Here is a 21212-nt window from a genome sequence, read left to right as displayed (position 1 = left end):
TCAGGATATCTAGTTAGTTTTTTGCAGCATGGTTATAGCCCTTTTCTACCTTTTCCATGGTTTCCAACATGCAAAGTTCCCAATGTATGGTTTTTGGGCATTTAGTTTCTGGATAGTTTGAATATGCTGATGGACAATTTCGGCTTTCTGCTGAGGCTTCGACCTCCTTGTAAATATACTTTTATTCTCTATTAATAGAATTAGTCTTTACTTAGAAAAAAAAAAGAACATTGCAATAATAATATTTCCTGGGACATTTGACCTTGCCTTTTAGAGACTATGAAGTTTTAGTCCATGCCTAAATAGACTGTTGTTACAATATAAAAAATGTTAAACCGTGAAATGATTAGAAGGCCCTTCATATGGAATATGTGGTCTAAGAATGGGATAGTGTACAAAGATTTCCTCCTATAAAAAACACAAGAACGTTGCAAATAACAAAATTACAAGGTGAAAGAAATATAATGCATACTATATTTCCTTCTAATGGAAACATAATCACATAACAACATTGTAGGGTGAGGAAAATTTAGTCTTTGTTACATTTACTTATAACACAAACATATAAATATTTCCAATGACAACATTACACAACAAAAAAAATCTAGCACAAGCTAGATTTCCTTTTAGCCTAAACAGAAATATGTTAGCATTCACAACATTGCAATGTAAAATAAAATCTAACATGTGTTAGATTTCCTTTTAGCGCAAACTTGAGCACATAGAAACATTGTAGAGTGAGAAGTCTATAAAGTGCTAGATTTATGTCTACCACAAATACAAGCACGTTGCCAACAACAACATTGTAGAGTATAAGAAATATAGCTTGTGTTAAAAATTTTTCCAACACAAACACAAGCACATTTAAATTTGAAAGAAACCTAACACATGCTATATTTTGTTCTAACACAAACAAAAGAACATAACAACATTTTACGACTAAATAAGTCTAATGTGTGCTAGATTAACAAAATTGCAATGTAAAAGAAAATCTAACATGTGTTAGATTTACTTTTAATGCAAACTCAAGCACATAGAAACATTGTAGAGTGAGAAATCTAGCAAGTGCTAGATTTATGTCTACCACAAATACAAGCACGTTGCCAACAACAGCATTGTAGAGTATAAGAAATCTAGCTTGTGTTAAATTTTCTTCCAACACAAACACAAGCAAAATTAAATTTGAAAGAAATATAACACGATGTATTTCCTTCTAGCACAAATACAAGAACATAACAACATTTTAGGACTAAATAAGTCTAATGTGTGCTAAATTAACAACATTGAAATGTAAAAGAAAATCTAACATGTGTTAGAATTCCTTTTAGCGCAAACTCAAGCACATAGAAACATTCAAGAGTGAGAAATCTAGCAACTACTAGATTTATGTCTACCACCAATACAATCACGTTGCCAACAACAACATTGTATAGTATAAGAATTCTAGATTGTGTTAAATTTTCTTCTAACACAAACACAAGCACATTTTAATTTGAAAGAAATCTAACACATGATATATTTCCTTCTAGCACAAACACAAGAACATAACAACATTGTAGGACTAAATAAGTCTAATGTGTGCTAGATTAACAACACTGCAATGTAAAAGAAAACCTAACATGTGTTAGATTTCCTTTTAGCTCAAAACATTGTAGATTGAGAATTCTAGCAAGTGCTAGATTTATGTCTACCACAAATACAACATGTTGCCAACAACAACAATGTAGAATATAAGAAATCTAACCTGTGTTAAATTTTGTTCCAACACAAAAACAAGCACATTTAAATTTGAAAGAAATCTAACACATGCTATATTTCCTTCTAGCACAAACACAAGAACATAACAACATTTTAGGACTAAATAATTCTAATGTGTGTTAGTTTAACAACATTGCAATGTAAAAGAAAATCTAACATGTGTTAGATTTCCTTTTAGTGCAAAGTCAAGCACATAGAAACATTGTAGATTGAGAAATCTAGCAAGCGCTAGATTTTTGTCTACCACAAATACAAGCACATTGCCAACAACAACATTGTAGAGTGTAAGAAATCTAGCTTGTGTTAAATTTTCTTCCAACACAAACCCATGCAAATTTAAATTTGAAAGAAATTTAACACATGTTATATTTCCTTCTAGCACAAACACAAGAACATAACAACATTTTAGGACTAAATAAGTCTAATGTGTTCTATATTAACAACATTGCAATGTAAAAGAAAATCTAATATGTGTTAGATTTCCTTTTAGCACAAACTCAAGCACATAGAAACATTGTAGATTGAGAATTCTAGCAAGTGCTAGATTTATGTCTACCACAAATACAAGCACGTTGCCAACAACAACATTGTAGAGTATAAGAAATCTAGCTTGTGTTAAATTTTCTTCCAACCCAAACACAAGCACATTTAAATTCGAAATAAATCTAACACATGCTATATTTTCTTCGAGCACAAACACAAGAACATAACAACATTGTAGGACTAAATAGGTCTAATGTGTGCTAGATTAACAACATTACAGTGTAAAATAAAATCTAACATGTGTTAGATTTCCTTTTAGAGCAAACTCGAGCACATAGAAACATTGTAGAGTGAGAAATCTAGCAAGTACTAGATTTATGTCTACCACAAATACACGCACGTTGCCAACAACAACATTGTAGAGTATAAGAAATCTAGCTTGTGTTAAATTTTCTTCCAACACAAACACAAGCATATTTAAATTTGAAAGAAATCTAACACATGTTATATTTCCTTCTAGCACAAACACAAGAACATAACAACATTTTAGAACTAAATAAGTCTAATGTGTACTAGATTAACAACATTGCAATGTAAAAGAAAATCTAACATGTGTTAGATTTCCTTTTAGCACAAACTCAAGCACATAAAAACATTGTAGAGTGAGAAATCTAACAAGTTGTGATGGATTTCTCACACAAAACAATCTCATACTCACCTCCATATCCCTCCACATGCTCCTCCCCATCTAGGAGATGCATATACATGTCTATAAACCACATCAAATAAATTGGACCTCTCTTATTTGTGTGAAATCCTGGGTCTTTGTAAGATTTCCTAAACTATGCAAATAGAACAAACTCTAACATTATCATCAAAAAAAAATTCCCTCTCTATGCTGAATAAATCTAGAGTTAAGATGAATCTAAAATGGTTTAATTATTAATAATTATAATTCTTATTTTATTTTATTTTATATTTATGTAACTTGACTATCTTAACAAGTTTAAATAACATTACATAACCTTAGAACATCTCATTCATTTTGGGCTAAAGTCTCCCATGTAATCATTCATGTTGGACTAGAGTCTCTCCATGCAATTATTTAAATGTGTAGATATTTATTTTTATCTTAATCAATAATATTTGATATAAAATAGAAAACATAAACTTGGAAAAGCCCATAAATATTATAAATATCAAGTGAATTACAATGAAATTTGAACCATTTAAAATTATAATTTTATATTTTTATTTTGGAAAAATTTCAAACCATAAAATTGATAATAATAAAAAATTTATTAAATATATGGTTATTTTATTTAATTTTATAAATATTATATACCATAATACATGAAAAATGTAATATAATTTCAAAAATTATAATTTATAATTTTAAAATTACTAGTAAAAATTATTAACATACCAAATTCTTTTTTATTATTAAAATTTGTAAATATTTATTTTCATTTTAATGGATAATATTTAATATATAATGGAAAGTATAAATTTGGAAAGGGCTACCCATATTATAAAATATTAAGTGGATTATAATGTAATTTGAACCATTTAAATTTATGATTATATATTTTTAATTTAAAAATAAAATAAAATTAAAACATATAATTAATTAAATTTATGATTTTATATTTCTAATTAAAAAAAATTTCAAAACATAGAACTGAAAACATATTGAAAAAAGGGTCCTCTGCATGGAGCTGTTAGAAATGTTCACTGCAAATGAGATAAGGTGTCCTTGAAATCACATTATACACTTGTCTGATTCATCGCTCCAATGAGCCAAGGTATACGAATTTTAGGGATACCCAAAAAGCAACTAGTAGCTAAAATTATGTATGCCAACACTATGGAACTAGAGGGAACAGATTCAATGGAGATTAAGACCTTGCGTTGTGTTTTGCTAAGTGGAAGAGGTCCCTATAAATTAAAATTTTCTGGAGATAGGGAGAAGCAACTAATAACAAGCGGAAGCACTAACAATGTATCAAGGAGTCAAGTTCCTCAAGGACATTATGCAAAGGGATGTAGTTATTGTTGACGACTCCAACATAATCACAAGATTTACTTTAAGGGAAATACCATTGTACTATGAGGGGCATACAAGAGTATGCCTACGTATTACTACTATATTCAATGCTAACCCTAAAATTCATGAATGGTATATGTTGAACTAGTCTTATGATTTATTATCTATGTTGTTTATAATCAAGGTAATAATGAGAACCAACACCTTGCACAAAAAGAACAATTATCATGAAGCATATGGAAAGTGAACCAAATGGTAGCATACCCTCCTAGTGGAATTACATCTTTCATAGTTGAATATTACCTTGTAATTGGGTCAAGTGTAATCACTCAATCAAATGTTGTAAACATACCATTGTCATTTTGGAACTAGATTGGTAAGCCTAATAATAAACGTTATGTTAATTTATAAATAAGATTAAATACTTGTTGAGTAGAAATGACATGGTACACTAATTAAAACCAGTCTAGATCCATCTTAATTCTGAATTTATTAAATGTTGAGAGGGATCAAATTTTTTGGCATGCAAACATTTCTTCATGTTCTGCACTAAAAAAAGAGGTTTTCACCTCAAAAGATTTGACCTCTCTCAATAATTGATAAATGATTTAGGCTAATATGTTAAATTATTTAAATAGCTAAAATTCACATTGTATTAATATAAATAGTTATTAAATCATTTATAATTCAACTTTATATATTTTTTTTTAATTTAAAATATATTGATAAATTAAACTGGTTAGATAAATTATACTCGTTAAATAATTTATAATTATATATATCATTTATATTAAATTTTAAATCTATTTTTTTTTAGATTTAATGAAAATTTTGTCTAGCTTATATTAATTTCATTATTTTTATTAAATATTAAAATTTAATTATTTTTAAAAAAGTTTACTAAAATCACTATTGAAATTTCAAAACTTCAAATATATTAACGTTTATACACAATTCAATTAAAAAACTCAAACTTATATAACTTAGAAGGCTCTCTTATATATAATTTATTTAGTTAAAAAGTATTTAACTTAAACAATTTGTAAAACTGGCTATCATTAATACCAATCTAGATCCATTTTAACTCTTTATCTACTCAAAAGGGATTAAATCACCATGGACAATACCATGGGTTCTCCTAAACTTGGAGCTCAAAAACTGACTTGATCAAGTCAAATTTACCATAACAAACCAATAAAAACTAATTAAAAAAATAATAACTTTTGATTTTTATATAGGGTTATTTTTATCTTTATTTCAAATTTATCTTAACTACCCAACAAAAATTGATAAAATAAATAATAACTTAGAATTTTTATTTTAATAATGTTATTTTTATTTTATTTTAAGCAACCAAAATTATAATATAATATATCAAACATTTCACCCAAAAATAATGAAAAAAAATTGTAATTAAATTAATTACATTTTACACCATTAATATTATTAAACATTTACCTAATTACATTGTACACCATTAATATTATTAAACATTTACCTAATTACATTGTACACCATTGAACATTTAAAAAAAACTAAGGAGAAAGAAGAGTACCAACACGAACATTAAGGACCAGCATCAACTTTGAAAGAATCTCTTCGCTATTAGGAGCCAACTCTAAATAAAGCCACTCCAGATTTAGTGACATATGTGCAGGTGTGTCATAGCTTTTATTACTCTGTCATATAGTGCATACATCTCACTCAATGTTGGGAATTGATATGTAATTTGCAACCACCTTGTCTCTTTCATGATAAGCTCCGGGGTAGATATTGTCACAATAGTATAGTTTCAGGGACAAGAAAATATTAAAAGACTCGTTGTAGTAAACAAATGGAAAAAAAATCTAAGTTATTTTACACTGGTTATTTTTATTTTAATTAGATTTCGAAACTATTTTAAAATTTGACGGAAAAAATATTAAATAATTGGCATTTCTTTTATCAATCAAATTTAAAAATATTATATATGCAAAAAAATGTACAATCACATTAAATTCAACTATTGTAAATACTTTGCAAGAGAAGTTTAGTTATTTGTTTAAACACTTATATTGGACTTTGACAGAAGAAATGAGAACATAAGGAGTTAGGGCACATTCTATGGTGGATGTGCAATAGCCATCAAAGTTGGCATCCTTTTCATTGTGCAATTTGTTTATCAAAAATCGAAGTACGATGTTGTAGAGCTTGATAATCCACTGTTTAGGCATTGAAAAGTAGAGCTCTCTAATTGATTTCTACTGTTGATTTTTTTAATAAACAATTAGTTAATACAACATCAATTGCTAGAACAAAGATAAGGAGTGGTGAGATTTTTTTTATCAGATGAGTGAAAAAAGTACCTCGCCTCTTTCGTATTATTATACATGCCTACTGCTAGGTATATAGCGATCAATAAATCATTGAAAGCCTATTATTTTCTTTCAAATTTTTCCATATGGATTGATTTAAGCCAATATTTTATAGACATTTTTTTTTTAAATTATTTTAATTTTATTTTAAAATAATTTTGATTGGACAAGAAACTTAAGAGTGTTATTGGAGTTTATTACACGCTTTCCAATTTTAGGTTGGGTTAAAGAGTCAAGTTTAGGTATAATATATTGAATATGACAGGAACATTTTATTTCAAAAAACTAATGCTAAGTCTCATGTAGCAATAATCTAATAACATTTTTTGTTTGGAATTTTTTAGCCTAATTACATAGCTTAATATTACATAGCCATCTCGCTCTTTTCGTGTTAATTACATATTATTGCATTGCTTAATATTACATAGCCATCTAGTTCTTTCATGTCAATGAGCTCTAACTTTCTCTATCCAACAAACTTCTTGTTTTAAGTCCTCTGCACCCAAACCGGGTCATGTACATTCTTTGTCCTGCATTTTAAGTCCTCTGTAAGGAGACACATTCTCACCGAATTGCTATGTTTTGAGCCACCCTAATTTGTCCTTGCTTCATACGCTTGTGACCTGCATAATGACTCGCCAAACACTAGTTAATTAAGGCATAATTTTTCAAGTACAAGATCTTCAGGTACTAGATGACGATTATTACTGTCTCGTTCCTTCAGTTCCTTAGCTCTCCAGGCCTCGCACTATTCTTATTACAACAGGATATCAACGCTTTCTTCCTCTTCATACATGTTGGGTACATATAACAGGCTGCCCCATATACAATTTGATGTCATTACTTGAGGCCTCAGTGCCTATGCGCTCTTTGTTTTTCTTTTTTTCTCCATAAAACTAAGGCCATATACAATTTGATGGCATTGCTTGAGGCTTCAGTACCTGTGCACTTTGCATCTTCCTTTTTTTTCTCCATAGAACAAAGGGAGGGACAGAAAGGAGAGTAATTGTCCATTTGTGCTGCATTTTTCCTCTATAATCTAATGTTTGCCAAAATTTTATGTGCAATCCTCCAATCAGTGATCATGTTACTCTTAAACGCTTGCTTTGTCAACCCCCAAAACTGCTAATGCAGTAAACAATAATCGATTCCTTTCTACTCGTGTTTTGAATTTCTAGAATTTTTGTATAAGAAGTCCCATTTTAACCAAAGCTCACCTAAGGGGGAGTCTCCCTAAGCACCCTAGCATTTCCTCAGCTCTTGTTGTTGCTACTTGAAGTATTTTTGCAGAAGTAAAACGCAGTGGCATAGATTATCTTGTGTTCTATGTTCGCAATCCCAATTTTTCATAAATATTGTTTTTCCATTGTGTTCTATGTTCCCAATCTTAGTTTTCATAAATATTGTTTTTCCATTGTTTGCAGGGTTGGTATCCATCTTCTAACAAGACTAATTTGAACACTTATAGTCAATGTAGAGTGTTACGTTGGTATCAGAGCTCCCCCCTACATAAATAAATCTCAAAATCTGGAAGACGCAAGTGGAATCAGAAAAACATCTCAGTAATTGGCTAGTGCTCTGTGCTTTTATTCAAGTTACCCTAATATGTTATCTGATACAATTATGTTTTGTTCTAGCTCCTTGAATCTCTTGGCTGTGTTGAGTAAGTTGATATTTGCAGCATCATGGTAGTTCACTGTGCACTTAATTTGAATTCCTCTTACTTAGGATGCACTCTTTCATTGATTTCATATGTTTTATTGATACAACGATATCTGGATTAAATCTCAAACACTTAAAGATCAATATCCAAAACTTACCCTTGATACTGATTGTCCATGGACAACCCAAGAGGGATTCCTTTTTGTGCTAATTGTCTCGGGAAACCCAAGAGGGATTCCTTTCTGTGGTAATCTTTGAAATGCATGTCAGCAGATAGCATTTAGGTACATAGTGCCCAACGCATCCATGAACCAACGAACACTTAACCAACTTGGAATTGCATCCGTGTCCATTGCTGAAGTCAATTGCAACCTCTATAAGAGTAGCTTCTGACCATGCTCACTTTATCCGTTGCGCTTCCACTAGCACCTTTAGTTAGAAGAGACACTTCCGCTGAGCCTACGATAGAACCATTTTAGTGCACCATATAGTGTTACATCGAGTACCATAGCTCTTAATCTAAAGGAACCCTTATCTGCAATTCATATCTTGGGCCCGCAAAATCGGACCTCGGTCTTCTCTATGCCAAGCTCCTCACTATGGTATGTCACCACCGATATAAATGAATCAAGGGTGATCTTAGAAGAAGAAAGTTTAGTAGGATAAAGAACTTTATGGGTTTGAGGTGTGAGGGCCTTGCCTTTGAGACAAACTGCACCAAGATATAGAGTGTAGAGACCCATATGCTTCCACATGATCAAGAGAAATAAAGCAATTCCACATGCCATTATTCAGGTAGAGTTTGTGACCCATTCACTCTGGCTTGAGACCATTTTTAAAATGGTCTAGTTGTTGCATCATATTTGCTATATCTTTGACACAATATTTAGTAGGGAGTGTTATCCATACTTCGCTTTTTATACCTATTAGGCCATAGTCCCGAATAGAGACCCATTAATTGGCTTCATCATTGAAAGCAGACTCGAATAGACCATTGATTGGCTTCATCGTTGATACTTTCAGAGGTTTTAGACCATCATCAGTCAATTCGCATCTTGGTGGATAACTTCCACATATATAGGTAGGATGTCTAGCCCCGACTTGACCTACCAAGTGGGTTAAAGGCCAAAATGGCCTTTTTTTGTAGAGATTTTTCCAGCATATGGTATGAGGTATTCAACCTAGATTCTCGATGGATCTGTCAGTCACAATGTATGGTCTCTCCATTTGAGCTACAAGGTCTGGGTATTTGTTCCGTTGGTAGTTCAAGGGCTGCCCTCCAATGTTCGCCATGCCAAAAGGAAGCGGTCAAATAGTTTATGCCCCTTTTGTCATCATTTAAAATCCTCGAAGCATCTTTTAAGGGATTGTAGATTTTATAGATCATGCTGGAGGTTGGTGCAGGATTAGCATTTTGTTCTGCTTCATGGGCAACTTGATTCGTGCACACAGCTTCATTGGTGTGCAAGTCTTCTTAGGGATTTTTGGTGCTTGGTTTCATGCTTTCAGGGGTTTGTGACTCTATTCAGATTTCAGCTTTGATCCTCAATCTCGAAGCTTCAATGCAAGTATGCTTGAGGTCAGTTTCGTCAATTCTTTATTTCACTTCTAGCAAAAAGAAGTAGGTATGAAATTATTTGTCAAAGGATACCTCCTAATAAAGGATGCGGAAGAGCTCAGTACTATCACGTAATGTGAAGTAGCATTAAAGTCATTTTTTTCAATATAACAATAGTGTTATATTTAGTTATTTTGCATTGGGCTCTTGTACAAAAGATTGTTTCATTAATTGCTGCCATTGATCAAACCACGTTGTCTTTCTTCTATTTTTAGCTGCCCACTTACTCTTTATTTTTCTGGGATATCATATTTTATCTTCTCAATTTATTATACAAATCATTTTATTGGGCAACGCTTTCTTCTATTTTTTAACACAGAGTTGGATTTTGTTTATGCCTCTTTTTTTTCTTGAATGACATGGGTTCAACTGATTTGAACTAACGTAGTTATTTTTGCAGAATGAGTGGCGAGCACTTGGGATTCAGTAGTCTCACGGGTGGGCGCACTATGCTATTCACCGCCCTGAACCGCACATTCTGTTCTTCAGAAAACCTTTGAATTACCAGCAAAGCCACCAACAGGAAGCACAACAAAGTTGATGACATGTGTTCAAGCTATGAGTAATTTGACTATACATTTAGAATAATAAAAGAATGAAATGTATATTAATTCTTATTGGTTACTTCAAGTGAAGTTGATGTTAAGGAATAAGTTTACAAAGTAGAAATTAACAACCCTCATATTGCAACAGTTAACAACCTTGCTAGTTTAATATTTTCTTTTTCTTGGAAATGGAGAATGTTAAGAACCCTCGTGCTCAGGTTATTCACAATTTAGAAAAGGTTATCCACAATCTAGACATGGACAAACATTAGTGTACAGGTTTACAGGACTCGCAGATTGCTTTGGGCAATAGGCATAGTTAACATATGGTCTAAGGTGTTCCAATATTACACGAGGAAGATTTGAGATGTGTTACATTGATTCAATGAATAAACACGAAGTTGCAATGCCTTAGATGTTTCGACAATGAATAAACACAAATGGGCAGTGCATTAGATGTTTCAACCATTACATAATTATAGGTTTATGGGTACATGATGTTTGGACAATCACACAATTATCACTTCACTAAAAAACTTTGGAATTTCACAAGATTCAAATCTTGGAAATGGGATTAACTACATTAGGAATAAACCAAAGAACATCTAGTCTTACCAACCTAATCGTGGTGGTCTTTTAACAAAATAAAAGACACCCTACCAAACTCTCTCAATATCAAATTGTAAATCTCTTACCAACCCAATCGTGGTGGTCCTTTAACAAAATAAAAGATACCCTACCAAACTCTCTCAATAACAAATTGCAAATCTCTCAACAAATGGAAAAATTAGGCAAAACTCTCAACAAATGGAAAAAATAGGTCTAGAATTACTCTTTGAATTCCACTTCTCCAGAAGTCAGATTGAAATCACTATTTAAAATCTCTGTACAGACATTGGCCCTGCATTTAGAGGACATTTTCTTCTACTATTTAGTATTTAATAATCTAATTGTCTCGTAGGTGGATAGTGTACTTCTCTAGTTATCTTTTAAATAAAACTGATCTATTTTTTGCAGTTTAAGAACATAATTAACTGATATATCAAGAAAAGAGTATTGCTTATGTTTGAACATTATCATATTTTCCTTTTCCATCTAATGGAGAGAGATGGGCATACTATTCAAATATTTTAAGCACTAGAGTACCAATTATAAACAGGTGGTAACTTATGGTTTGTGCAGAGTTTTGATTGAGTGAAATAATTAAAGGGTCTGTGCAGGCAAAGAAGAATCTTTGGAGGACAATTACAATAATTATCCACCAGTATTTGAACCAGATTTCATTATCATTTTATTAGCCTAGGGACTTCATTTGAGATCCTTTGTTGGTGCTTTCAATAAAACAAGTGCACCTGTTATTGAGTTGAACTTGAGTGCCTATATTCAACATATATTTTGCATGTTTTTAACATGAGTCTGATATTTGACAGACACAAGGCACTTTTCTGAGTTGGTTTAAAGCATCTAGGATTAGGGTTTTTATAGGTCTTATATTTGTATCATAGGTAAGCATTAAATTAGAGGACTGTTTTTCTTATTGTTGTTCTAAACTTTCTAATACAGAAAGATGAAACTAAACTTTAAATTCCTTTTAACTATGAACTAAAGAACACTCATGATCTAATATAGGTTTCTTGATTCCTTTGTCTGCACTAGTAAATACATAATTAGGGTGAAGAGTGAGCCTGTTCTAAAATCAGGATTAGTATTAAAACAAAATCTGCCCAATCAAAATAGGACAAAAAACAAAATCATAGGCTATGTTTGTATTTGATCTCTATTCAATGACCAACTGGGTATTTTATACTCTATGCATAAGGAAGCCCATGATCTGATAAAGGTATTCCACTTTAAACCAAATTCACCTATCTGCACCAAGCAAGGTTAGGCAGGCTGCTCTAACATCAGAACTGCAAAAACCATGACTGAAATATCTCCAAAGTGAGCAAAATATGTTAGAATTCAATCATAATTCATGAATACATGGACAATATTAGACAACCTCCTCTACGATCAGAACTACTACTAAGACAAAAGTCTGGAAAAATACCAAAAGTTAGCACAAAATATTTGAATTCAGTCATAATTCATTGCCTGGTATAAAATCATTTAAGTAAAGTAGCATTTTCCAAGTTATCCATATTGAATATAGAATCTTAGAACAATTGAAAGTTTATATCGGATCAATAAGTCACATAAAAAGTTTAGTGTGCAGGTCTTCTTGGGGTTTTTCGGTGCTTGGTTTCATGCTTTCAGGGGTTTGTGACTCTATTCAGATTTCAGCTTTGATCCACAATCTAGAAGCTTCAATGCAAGTATGCTTGAGGTCAGTTTCGTCAATTCTTTATTTCACTTCTAGCAAAAAGAAGTTGGTATGAAATTATTTGTCAAAGGATACCTCCTAATAAAGGATGCCAAAGAGCTCATGATGCAGGAGCAGGAGCATCAAGACCTCTTTCTCCATTTGTAAATATGGGGTGTGATAATATTAATTTGTAAATATGGGGTGTGATGATTTTTAATATTTTATTAATTAATTTGAATTAAATAGGAGAAAGTGAGGATTTTGTAAATATTCTTTTAATTAAAAGAATATGAGAGAAAATAGAGTTAGGTAGAAATTCTAGGAAGTGGAAATGCTATGTACGGGACTTAGTTGAGTCCACACCTAAAATCTATTTAAATTAGATTTAGTTTCAAGATTTCAGGGATAAAATCTAGATTGTAGGGGTGTTGAGATATTTGAGGACTTTGTTGAGTGATTAAGGGGATTTGAACCTAAATTGGTTCAATTCCATTTGCATAAATTTATGAGCCTCAAAGGCAACAGGGGAGATTGTGAGAGATTGTGAGAGAGGTTGATTGAGAACAGGCTTGATCAGCAAGGCTGTAAGCCTTCAGCAATTGTAAGGGCCAAATCTTGAATATCTGGTCACGAAGGAAGTTTGTAAGCATGTGTTTATTAATATGATAAGTGTGGTTTTTAGAAATTTCGTGTTGATTTCTGAAATGGTTTTAGTGGGGCGCACTTGTATGAGTTGTGTTTGTAAACCAAAAGCGTTGAATGAAGTGTGAGACATGATACTATGCATGTATTCTGCGGTTGATTTTAACTATGGTTTGGAAAGTATGAATGGCCTTTTTTATTTCTCCACGTATTATTTGATTTGAGGCGCTCGGCATTATTGTTATGATTCGGACCTCTGTCATATGCATAGGGATAAATTATGGACTGTGATTAATGGTTTTTAAATTCCCATGCGCACTTGCTGTGGCAACGATTTAATATAATTTGCAGCGGTATGGATTGCGGGCTCCGTCATTCAGAGGTGGAGCAACAGCAGAGTAACTGTTAGAGAAGTCAATCACGGTTTGGTCGAACCATTGCAAACATATACATCCATTGATTTATTGCGGCTTGGAAATAAGAGCGCTCGGTTATTAATTCAACTGGTGTGTGAATCAAGAGCGCTGGTGCTATCATCGCGCGAGACATCGATGTTGATGGAGGGAGCCATCGTATAATTTAGAGAATAATCCAGGAGAGGATGCGTGCATATTTTTAAGATAATGCATATATCTTATTATGTTGTGTGTGATTCCAATTGAGGAATTATTTTAAGAATTCTGGAAACGGCCTCTTATTTCCCTGATAACTATTCGACTGTGTATTAGGACCGCGTGTTAATTTCATTCGTTTCAGCAGATCAAAACTCTCTGTTTTGCACAGAACAAGGCATCACCTTGGTTACAAATGGTTATCATTCCTGTTGGAGACTATCGGGCGTCGGAAACTTGGAACAGTTCGTAAGAGATTTTACATTATATTGCCATGAGTTCGCGGACAGAGAACCACGGGGTTCCATCTGAAGTTAACGGAGGTAAGCGTATATTGAGAGCGCATAGTTAATAACCAATTGAAGAATTACTATTTCTATGCATGTCGTATATTTACTTGCACCGGAAGGTCGATTAGTGTAAAATATAATTCTGTTGATTCGCTAGTACTCTAAGGGAACTTTACAACCGGTTATTACCATGAGCTCGGGCAAGAGGAGAGTTCTGTAATAGGGCCGAGGTCCGGAAAGTGGAAGCGGTCTTATAGTTACCGAGACTGTGTGGAGGAACAAATGCGCATATACGCCTATTCTATGGACATATCTTTGTTATGTTGTGTGACTCTTTTAAAAGAAATTGTCCGAGTGTTAAATATGGGGTATCAATGCAAGAAGGCCACTATTTAAAAAGGGCTTCAATGCTGGTGCAAATCTGTTGCTGGAATGCTTGGACAGATGAAGTCGAAAAGCCCTCAGATGGTATGCGAGTTGCCGTATAAAGAAACATAATGGATAGAGAAGACTGGCTGCCTGGTGCCATGTTGATGGTCACGTGCAGGTGAACAGAAGACAAGTTGCCATGAAATGAATTTAAAAATTGGAGAGTGATGAGTTTATGATTTTTTTTTTATGATTACAGGGAATTTAGCGCGCAGTTGTGTGTCCCATTCTTTTGAGTCAATGATCATGGCCTTTGGCTCAGTATTATTATGTATGCTTCTCTTAAGAAATTAATAGTGATTTAAAGTTCAGTTAATAATATTGGACTCGGCCTGTGGAATTTAATTACAACAAACAAGACTGTCAAAATCATTGAACAAGTTGAGATTCTAGGCATTGCAGGCTCGGCCCTGCGTCAATTTTGGTATCAGAGCTTGGCCCTGTTAAAAAGAATGTTTGTTTTTTTTTCTAAAATGAAGACAGAAGGTTTGTTGAACTAGAATGTATTTTTGAATGTGTGATGAATGATGAAGTAGCAGATGTGCATGAAGGTAAAGGAGATCAGATTCTAATCTGAAAGACAAGAAACCAGAGTACAGCTGAAGGAATGAAGAGTCATGTAGTTATTGTGTTTGGTTAATTTTGATTTGGGTTTTACTGACAAGAAACAGATTGAGGATTGATGGTTGCAGCAAAGAAGAAACTTAGCAAAGAAGGAATTATTGCTGATAGCTAAAGTTTTCCAGATTAAGCCAGAAGGTTGCAAGAGAGGATCAGATTTTAAAATCTGATTGACAGTGAAATTTTGCAGAGGAAGCATAAAGATTTGCTGGACAAAACTGCAGGAGTGATGAGATTGAAGTACAGGTAAACGAAAAGACAAGATCAGACTGAGATCTTGAAGGTAAGGTGATCTGGGTTTATTTGAATTTGAAGATTGTAGTCTTTGCATTAAAGCAGAAGTACTTTTGCAACTCCCAAAAGGAAAATCCATAGAAGACATGTTTAAAATTGCTAACAGAAAACTGGTGAAAGCATAGGTGTGACAGAACCTTGAGGAAATCCAATAGAGATTGGATAAGCAGATGAGTTGAAGCCAGGAAGAGCAAAGAAAAGTGCTCAAAGGAGGTTCCAGAGATAGAACCAATTGCTTGCCAAAAGACCGAGTGAGGAGGGCTTGGTGAGGTAAGTGGCGGCAAGATAGGACTTGCTGCTGAAGAGGCTTTAGTACAACTCATAGTAAAGTTAGTGAGGAACTCATAGAGATGGAAAGGATGATGACTAGTGACAGTCGTCACAAAGGTTCTGAAATAAACCACAGTAGAGGACAAAAGGAGAAGGGTGCCAAAGCAGTTGGCATACAAAGACAGTTAAGCAAAGAGGAATATGAGAGGGAGAAGGCTGAGATAGCAGTTCAGCTTGAAGCATGGTTATGTCATGAGAAAGAAGTTGAGATGGCAGAGACTACAAGAGAAGTGGAATCATCAGGTAAATTTGCAGTTGATAAAGGAAATAAGGGAACTTGAACAGGTTATAGATGCCACACAGAAGAGAGAGAAGCTCGAAACAGTTGAGCTACAACAAAATGAAGATGCTGAAGAAGATGTTGAAGTTTCGATATGTTACCCGGAGAGTGGACCATTACTTTTTGAAAGTGATGAAGAGCTGGAGGAGTTGAATCATATGAATGATTCAAAGCAGCCCGAAGATTTGATGACTGAAGCATCAACCAAGACCGTAAGGTATTGTGATTTTAAAACTAATGGTTTGTGTGTGATTGCAGGTTTGGAAGAAGTTGCAGGTGATGAGCAAAGGAATGTTGCAGAGGGAAAGGAAGATTGGGAGGCCGCAACATTCATAGTGACAACTAAAGCAACATGTGATGCAACATTTATAGTAGCAGCAGAAAAGGTGATCAAAACAAGTGAAGAGCAAGCAAGAATGAGAATTGAGAAATCAAGGGATGGAAACAATCAGCAAACAAAGGACATACTGGACAGAGAAATTGAGTTGATAAGGAGGTTAATGATAAAAACATCGCAGAAAAAGACAGCCGAAAGAAAGAAAAGGAGCGACAACAAGAGAATGACAGTGAAATATTGCAAGAGCAGAGCAAGTGGACCCCTACAGCACAAAATCTGGAAACCTGGAAGACAACAATAGATGACAACAGCAGTGAAGCAATCGACAAGCACGGAAGGATTACAAAATAAAATTTGGGATCCAGGAGAGATATCGAGACTTATGACCAGGTGGTCATGAATTTTCTTACATGGGGACTCTGATGCAGGAGCATCAAGACCTTTTTCTCCATTTGTAAATATGGGGTGTGATAATATTAATTTGCAAATATGGGGTGTGATGATTTTTAATATTTTATTAATTAATTTGAATTAAATAGGAGAAAGTGAGGATTTTGTAAATATTCTTTTAATTAAAAGAATATGAGAGAAAATAGAGTTAGGTAGAAATTCTAGGAAGTGGAAATGCTATGTACGGGACTTAGTGAGTCCACACCTAAAATCTATTTAAATTAGATTTAGTTTCAATATTTTAGGGATAAAATCTAGATTGTAGGGGTGTTGAGATATTTGAGGACTTTGTTGAGTGATTAAGGGGATTTGAACCTAAATTGGTTCAATTCAATTTGCATAAATTTATGAGCCTCAAAGGCAACAGGGGAGATTGTGAGAGATTGTGAGAGAGGTTGATTGAGAACAGGCTTGATCAGCAAGGCTGTAAGCCTTCAGCAAATGTAAGGGCCAAATCTTGAATATCTGGTCACGAAGGAAGTTTGTAAGTATGTGTTTATTAATATGATAAGTGTGGTTTTTAGAAATTGGTGTTGATTTCTGAAATGGTTTTAGTGGGGCACACTTGTATGAGTTGTGTTTGTAAACCAAAAGCGTTGAATGAAGTGTGAGACAGGATACTATGCATGTATTCTGCGGTTGATTTTAACTATGGTTTGGAAAGTATGAATGGCCTTTTTTATTTCTCCACGTATTATTTGATTTGAGGCGTTCGGCGTTATTGTTATGATTCAGACCTCTGTCATATGCATAGGGATAAATTATGGACTGTGATTAAAGGTTTTTAAATTCCCATGCGCACCTGCTGTGGCAACGATTTAATATAATTTGCAGCGGTATGGATTGCGGGCTCCGTCATTCAGAGGTGGAACAACAGCAGAGTAACTGTTAGAGAAGTCAATCACGGTTTGGTCGAACCATTGCAAACATATACATCCATTGATTTATTGCGGCCTGGAAATAAGAGCGCTCGGTTATTAATTCAACTGTTGTGCGAATCAAGAGCGCTGTCGTGCTATCATCGCGCGAGACATCGATGCTGATGGAGGGAGCCATCGTATAATTTAGAGAATAATCCAGGAGAGGATGCGTGCATATTTTTAAGATAATGCATATATCTTATTATGTTGTGTGTGATTCCAATTGAGGAATTATTTTAAGAATTCTGGAAACGGCCTCTTATTTCCCTGATAACTATTCGACTGTGTATTAGGACCGCGTGTTAATTTCATTCGTTTCAGCAGATGAAAACTCTTTGTTTTGCGCAGAACAAGGCATCACCTTGGTTACAAATGGTCATCATTCCTGTTGGAGACTATCGGGCGTCGGAAACTTGGAACAGTTCGTAAGAGATTTTACATTATATTGCCATGAGTTCGCGGACAGAGAACCACGGGGTTCCATCTGAAGTTAACGGAGGTAAGCGTATATTGAGAGCGCATAGTTAATAACCAATTGAAGAATTACTATTTCTATGCCTGTCGTATATTTACTTGCGCCGGAAGGTCGATTAGTGTAAAATATAATTCAGTTGATTCGCTAGTATTCTAAGGGAACTTTACAACCGGTTATTACCATGAGCTCGGGCAAGAGGAGAGTTCTGTAATAGGGCCGAGGTCCGGAAAGTGGAAGCGGTCTTATAGTTACCGAGACTGTGTGGAGGATCAGATGCGCATATACGCCTATTCTATGGACATATCTTTGTTATGTTGTGTGACTCTTTTAAAAGAAATTGTTCGAGTGTTAAATATGGGGTATCAATGCAAGAAGGCCACTGTTTAAAAAGGGCTTCAATGCTGGTGCAAATCTGTTGCTGAAATGCTTGGACAGATGAAGTCGAAAAGCCCTCAGATGGTATGCGAGTTGCCGTATAAAGAAACATAATGGATAGAGAAGACTGGCTGCCTGGTGCCATGTTGATGGTCACGTGCAGGTGAACAGAAGACAGGTTGCCATGAAACGAATTTAAAAATTGGAGAGTGATGAGTTTATGATTTTTTTTTTGATGATTACAGGGAATTTAGCGCGCAGTTGTGTGTCCCATTCTTTTGAGTCAATGATCATGGCCTTTGGCTCAGTATTATTATGTATGCTTCTCTTAAGAAATTAATAGTGATTTAAAGTTCAGTTAATAATATTGGACTCGGCTTGTGGAATTTAATTACAACAAACAAGACTGTCAAAATCATTGAACAGGTTGAGATTCTGGGCATTGCAGGCTCGGCCCTGCGTCAGCTCAATACTATCACGTATTGAGGTTATTACTGCCTTAGTTTCTCTCAAGAAGAGGATATGATTCATGTCTGTATGCACTCTTTTCTTTTGGTTGGTTTTTCTGTTTCAGATACTAAGTACAATAGAGCAAAATTTTATCACTCCTGGACTTCCACTAATGAGGCAATGTAATTTGCCTATTCTCAATTCTACACTACATATTAACAATGTAAAGCCCATTGCAGAGTTTGGATAATAAATTTGCAATTTCTGGATTCTGCACTACATAGTAACAATGTAAAGCCCATTGCACAGTGTGTATAATAAATTTTCAATTTATGTAAAACATACTTGGGTAATTGTAGAGATCTTATAGATAATTTATAAACCTTGAGTGAGTAATGTGAAGTAGCATTAAAGTCATTTTTTTCAATATAACAATAGTGTTATATTTAGTTATTTTGCATTGGGCTCTTGTACAAAAGATTGTGTCATTAATTGCTGCCATTGATCAAACCACGTTGTCTTTCTTCTATTTTTAGCTGCCCACTTACTGTTTATTTTTCTGGGATATCCTATTTTATCTTCTCAATTTATTATACAAATCATTTTATTGGGCAGTGCTTTCTTCTATTTTTTAACACAGAGTTGGATTTTGTTTATGCCTCTTTTTTTTTGAATGACGTGGGTTCAACTGATTTGAACTAACGTAGTTATTTTTGCAGAATGAGTGGTGAGAACTTGGGATTCAGTAGTATCGCGGGTGGGCGCACTATGCTATTCATCGCCCTGAACCGCACATTCTGTTCCTCAGAAAACCTTTGAATTACTAGCAAAGCCACCAACAGGAAGCACAACAAAGTTGATGAAGTGTGTTCAAGCTATGAGTAATTTGACTATACATTTAGAATAATAAAAGAATGAAATGTATATTAATTCTTATTGGTCACTTCAAGTGAAGTTGATGTTAATGAATAAGTTTACAAAGTATAAATTAACAACCCTCATATTGCAACAGTTAACAACCCTGCTAGTTTAATATTTGCTTTTTCTTGGAAATGGAGAATGTTAAGAACCCTCGTGCTCAGGTTATCCACAATTTAGAAAAGGTTATCCACAATCAAGACATGGGTAAACATTAGTGTACAGGTTTACAAGACTCACGGATTGCTTTGGGCAATAGGCATAGTTAACATATTGTCTAAGGTGTTCCAATCTTACACGAAGAAGATTTGAGATGTGTTACACTGATTCAATGAATAAACACGAAGTGGCAATACATTAGACATTTCGACAATGAATAAACACAAATGGGCAGTGCATTAGATGTTTCAACCATTACATAATTATAGGTTTATGGGTACATGAAGTCTGGAAAATCACACAATTATCACTTCACTCATGTGATAAAATGTTATGAAACCAGCTCAAGAAAAGATAGAAAAGATAGATCAACGCCTTAGAATTCAGCCTCTTCGAGGGGGCAACCTCCTTTACATTACATAAATGAACAATTCTTGGATGATTCAAATGACAAAACCTCCTTTCTATATATAGGAGTCTAAGGAGTCACAATATAATCCAGCCGACCTAACAATAATAATATAAAGCCACAAAAATAACAATAGAGGGATTCTATGGGGCACAGAAATAACAATATGGGGGTAATAGGGGCACAACAATATAAATAATGGGTATAACTACAATAGTAATGGGGTAATCACTAGTATTATAGGGACCCAACATGCCCCTCTCCTTCAAAAAAGTGTTGTCCTCAACGCTTGAGTAGTTCTGGATACTTCTGCATAAAATTCTCATCCTCCCATGTGGAATCTTCAGCGGATAAGTTCTTCCACTTGATAAGATACTCTGAAATTGATCGATTTCGTAGCTGTCGAGTTCTTGTTTCTGTGACTGCTTCCGGTTCCAATATAATTTTTCC

General features: G+C 33.9%; 1 protein-coding gene across 3 annotated transcripts in view; it reads right to left on the bottom strand.

Moving 5' to 3' along the window:
• The window catches only part of LOC149213126 (uncharacterized), a 232325-nt gene that overhangs the window by 114322 nt on the left and 96791 nt on the right, over positions 1-21212 (bottom strand). The window lies entirely within an intron of this gene.

The sequence above is a fragment of the Pinus tabuliformis genome, chromosome 1_1, assembly GCF_031772625.1.
Source record: "Pinus tabuliformis cultivar Carrire ecotype Pingquan chromosome 1_1, CPIR1, whole genome shotgun sequence".
Taxonomy (NCBI): Eukaryota; Viridiplantae; Streptophyta; class Pinopsida; order Pinales; family Pinaceae; genus Pinus; species Pinus tabuliformis.
This window is presented reverse-complemented; position numbering and strand designations above follow the sequence as displayed.